Raw genomic sequence first — 5,995 nt, 5'->3', positions numbered from 1 at the left:
CATAGCATTGATGAATTACTTATAATAGAGGAAAAACGAAATTGACGTCACTCAATATAACAGAACAAGTGCCACCATGCGTTCCTTTGGCTTTTCATTTTCACTCAAATGGAAAACCCTTTGGCTTGTTGTGTGTGGAATCTTTCATGGTAAGTTATAGTCATATCTCCTTCCGTCTTTGTCTTGATAATATAAATATAGATGGAACGAAATTGACGTCACTCGCCTTTTCGTTATTGCTTTTAGACAGCCATTTTAATTATTCGTTCTCACTAAATTTGATCAATCAGACTATAAACGTTTTAATTTTACACATAGATCCATGTATTAGTCTGTTATATCCGGCTAGTGGATGTTGTGTTATGCGTATTTTACATGAAAGCATAGTATTAATACGGTTAATTAATTTGTCAGTATTAGATGGGAGGAAACCCGGGGATGTGACCAGTAATAGTGGGGAATGAACTCGTGAAAACGGGATGCAGACACAAATGGAAAATTCTTTCAGTTCTTTTTGCTTTTGTTTTGTTGTTTTTTAAAAAATGTTTATTTTTGTTTCTAAATGTATAGCGCAATATCCCATAAACATGCTCAAAAGCGTTTAACAAGGGGTCCCATGCCCGTCAGCAACACGTAATATGTAAAACGAGAAATGACGCCATTTGGCGATATTACATTTATATTTTCGACAGAGACAACTCTGTTAATGGCCAGGTACTCATTTTACACCTAGGTACGGCGAGATAATGTTAATAAAGAGCCTTTTGCCAATGACTCAACTATTCGCCGGACGAGGCTTGAACCCAGGGCCTACCAATCCGAAAGTGAGTGTTATACCACAAGACTACATTGCCGCACACACAAAAAAACTGACCTTCATCTTGCCAGGAACTCTCAAACATCGAATTGCGATGAAGTCCCATTTATAAATGATAAAAATAAAATATTAAACTCTCTTTTTCATTCCATATGGGAAATTTTGTCTCTATGGTTTATTCCAAGGGAAGACTGGAATAACCCAGGCGTCAGCCGCAGTGCAGCGTCGAAAAGGGAGCTAGGGCGATGTGACGTACTCAAGGCCACGTAACATAGCGGATAATCGAAGTTAGTACCTTTCGGGTACGAAGCAAAGACCATACCGCTGAGCCACACTGCCCATTATGAGTTTTTGACAAGATGAGTGTAATTTTAATCGATCGAGATTTGAAGTACGAGTTTCCTGTACAAATTTTTAATGCGTTTTTTAAAGAGTACGACGGTGTGATACTGGCAAAAACAAGAGGTGCCTAAATGAGCCAATAAAATGGAGAGTAAGATAAAGGGAGTAAACGTGACTCAGATATATGGGAACAACACAAAACAAACGACTTTTCGGCCTTGGCTTTTTTCAAGTAAACACGTGTTTACCTAAGGCCGATATGTCGTTTGTTTTGTGTTGGTCCCTTATATATGAGTCACATTTACTCCCTTTATCTTACTCTCCATGTGATACTGGTACATCCAAATGCTTCATTTTGTCCCCAAGACGGCGATGATTAACAGACTCTCTAAGTCATACGGAACCATTAGTTTGTCAAGCGCCTTTTCTGTGCTTGGACTTATACGAAATATAGAAGGAAGGAAGAAGACTTTGTTATTATTTTTAGATAGCCTTGTTAGTGATTAGATTTCAATAGATTATGGAAATCAGATTATGAAGGTCAAAGTTTACACACCTTTTTTATGTGTTGACATGTTTTATTTGGTTGGTAGGTGTTGTGAGTATTTAACTCAACGCATGGTATCTATAACAAATCATGCTATTGATCAGGTTCTCAGTCACACTCGTGCCAGGTGGAAACCATATATGGTTTGCACCTTAGTCTCGGACACAAGCCTAATTTTAAAAAAATAAAATTCTACCCATCTATTCACTAACCACGCTCATCATCACTTTACATCGCCCCAAGACGAGACCAAGGCTCTATTTTCGACACGAACCCGACGCAACGTTTACAATCCTTCGTAGTCAAGAAGTCTAGATGCACACCAATCCTTTAGCCCAACATTCAAACACCGAAATGGCTGTCTTGTTGGGTGTTACAACTACAAGTAGCTGTCCCATGTACCCTATCTCACTGGTCTGGCTATGAAGACATTCCAGAAGTGACTGCATCTCCATGTAGATTACGTCACATTTGTTGTCGTTGAGTGCAGGTGTGTTAGTTAGTCAGCAAATATACATAATATTATATTATTTAAACTAACACAGTGGGTGGGACCAATGCTCAGTTTGCTATTACAATCATGAAATTGAAATTTTCTTTATTCATCCCAGAGGGGAAATTTGTATTTAGGTTCTATTCCAAGGGAAGACTGGAATAACCAAGGCGTCAGACGAAGAGCAGCGCGGCATACAGAGCTAGGGTAAACAATGGCAGTAGTTGGTTGGCATAGCAAACTAAACAGGAACTACTATCGATCGTATGCGTCTCAGTAAAATACCCACTGCTCTACTGGTGTATAAAACCAACACCGAAAACTGTGAATTTCAAGGTTTTTAATATGATCGTGAAAATCGTGTGATATCCAGTCACTCATTTGGCGGTGTAAACGCAATAAAAATGACCAAAGAGAGGTCGAAACATCATTCACGTTATTGTTTATAAACAACCAACTATGCTTGTCCGAACACTTGTGAATGTGTGTCACAAATACCATGTTTTGATTGGTCAAAAATCTACTGGTTAATAGATAGTATGCGTTTGGCAAAGAAGCTCACAACATTGCCTTCCAGAAGGGACCAAAACACAAAACCATGTGTAACCTTAAACGTTCATAGTCTGGCATTTAAAAAAAAATGAAAATGTCAACATTTATTTTCAGTATTCTTTATCACTTCTGAATCTATCATCATTCGTTCTTTCACAAAAAGGCCGTTGACCAATACATCAATACGGATGATTTGTCCCCACGTGTCCAGTGTTGTTGTGGTCTTGAAACTATATGTAAAACGATTGAGCAATTTAAGTGAACTTTGCTCCATACAAAATTGTTTGATTTGATCTATTTTATTGTACTATTGTGCGGTTATGTGGTCTTGTGGTATGACACTCTCCTTCGGATCGGAAAGTCCAGGGTTCGGGTCTCTTTCTGGGTGGAATATAGTTTAGTCCTTGGTAAAGGTTCTTTATCCACATTCTCTCACATTGCTCAGGCGAGATGTCACCTCTCCTAAAGTTATAGTTTCGTCTAACATGCTTCATGTGTCGTCCTACATGTAAAGTGTTTCTATTGGCTAGGGGCCTACTGTAAAGCGCTTTGAGTCCGTTTAGTGTTTTTTGCTTTTTTCCAAGATAGAAATTATATGCACATAAAAAACCTTTATGTTCACATTCTTTTAATGTTTCCCTATCTTAGCTGTAGGAACCAATTTTGATTTCATTTCATACATTTGGAACAGCAGTGTGAAGCAAAGACCATGCCGAGGTTCTATGCTTTATCTTGCGATATACATAATATTATATATATATATATATATATATATATATATATATATATATATATATATAATTCTATTTACCCCATTTGGTAGCCCATTGTATAAACATCACTTAGGTCACCCAGCTATATATCTCTTATTAAAGATGAGTTCGGCCACGCAGGTGCAGTAAACATAATGTTTAAATCAAATTTATAGTTGACCCTAGCCATACAGCACTAAAACTATACAAGTTAGAACTCTCCTGATGTCTTCATCATATTTTCTCATAATTTTGCCATAAAATTGCCAAGTTTTAATATCTAATTCCACGTATTAAGCGAGATACAAGCACAAACCAGAATAAAACGCAGATAAAGCGTCCCATATTTTCCGTATTTTTTTCTCTTTGTGAGTCATCCAAATAAATGACATCTTTGAAACTGCATAACTTTGTTATATATTAATGGATTTTCAAAATTCAAAAAGATTTTTACTCAGTGAAGATAGGGCTTTGATTTAAGAGTAGTATTTCCTACAAAAATAGAAAACAAAAATGTTCATAGTCATTGACATTGTTAGAATAGTAATATAATGTCATAAAATAATAAATCTGCTCTTTCTTGGGTCCTTACGGTTTTGATTATGAAGTTAGAACTGAAACCAACAACAAGCTGGCGTTGGCTGAATGAGCTAACAAAAAAAAATAATAATAATAAATAAATAAAAATATAACTCAAACTTATAAATAAATAGAATGGACAACATAAAATAACAAGAATCATATGGCGGCATAAAACAACAAGAGTCATTCCGTTGGCCCACGCGTTAAACTTCAAACAAATTTGTCTAAGTGTAACTAACCCTCATGGGATAAGTTGGGCTGGGATTTTTTAATATAATTTTATTTCTATTGAAATAATCCAGTCGAGACGAATATGTTCGAAAAGGTCTTTGTCAGCACAGATGAACAGGTCTTGTGTTCGTCAGTACTGATCAATTGCCGGCGGCATCTCTTATTTAGTACTGACCAACAGGCGCTGGCACGTATTGGTCCGTACTCACCAATAGCCCTAGCCTTGAGAAAAATACTAAAGATTTCAACAGAGGAAGCTCTTTCCATCATTTCATTTCACAATTTTCAATACTAATAATAATAGTGATAATAATAATAATAATAATAATAATAATAATAATAATAATAATAATAATAATAATAATAATAATAATAATAATAATAATAATAATAATAATAATAATAATAATAATAATAATAATGTTTATTAGGTCCAATGCAGCATAATTTAGACCACACAACGGATGGCTGAATTTTTTAAAAACAACATACAAAGTTAGCAAACTCATTACAATTTGACTGAGACATAACGTAGACATTCAAGCTATTAATTTAGTTCACCTAGAGATTGAAAAACAGCACTTGAAAATAAATCACTTTTCATATAAGAAGTTACGACAAAAAATATGTGATCCCTTGTCTCAAAACGTTATTATGTCAAGAGGGACCACATGCTAAATATGCTAAATTAGAGTTAAACAGGTCCAAAATATGAAACGTTGGTATTTACCACAGAAAATATGATATTCCTTCCCCTTTAAAGATTATAAACTAAACTTAAGCATGATATTTATGACTACAAATCCCATTTCAAGCATCTTGATCATCCCGACTTAATACCGTTTTGAGCCGAGGGGTCACATATTATGTGAGAAGGATTTATATATGACGAATGATGCTTGTTTGCACTGCTGTTGACATACCTTTCAATCTTCTATGTAAAAACCTTGAATTGTTACCTCATTATGGTCATTTTCTTTAAGTATGGATGTATGAGTGTCTGTATATTTATGTATATATATATATATATATATATATATATATATATATATATATATATATATATATATGTGTGTGTGTGTGTGTGTGTGTGCTTTGCATGTCAAGGTTAAAGATATATGGTTGTACATCACACATACATGAGTACATTTAAGTTGTTATACTCTCTTTACCACGTGTATCATTATTGTAATATTTCAATCAATTTAATATTAAGGACATTCAAGGGATTTTATCCTATTTTGCCCTATACCATATGTTATATTGTTATGTTAAGGTAGGGTGCACACAATAAGAACAGATAAGCAAGATACGAAAGGAAGGCAAGTATTAGAAGAAACATTAAATTGAATATTAGCACTTTTATTTGTCCATTATTGTTTCATAATTTCATATATGGCGATTCATTCTAGCTAGTACTAAAATCATAAAATCAATGATACTATCAATTCATTTTTATTACATAGGATAAGTATAAGAATCATCTTCATTCGTCATATTTCTAATGAAAAAAAAACAGTAAAGAGTTAGTACTTACTTGGACGTTTCTTTATTAGAGTTGATGAAAAAGTAGGCAACTGAAGCTGGCGGACAGCAAATAGGAAACAAAATTACCTAAGTCAATTATTGTAGATGCCATCTTCCAGTAAGTTGTGGATCGTATTGACACGACTATGTCA

Source organism: Berghia stephanieae, chromosome 4 (genome assembly GCF_034508935.2).
Source record: "Berghia stephanieae isolate SIO BIC M18660-M18661 chromosome 4, UCSD_Bste_1.3, whole genome shotgun sequence".
In the NCBI taxonomy this organism is placed as follows: Eukaryota; Metazoa; Mollusca; class Gastropoda; order Nudibranchia; family Aeolidiidae; genus Berghia; species Berghia stephanieae.
This window is presented reverse-complemented; position numbering follows the sequence as displayed.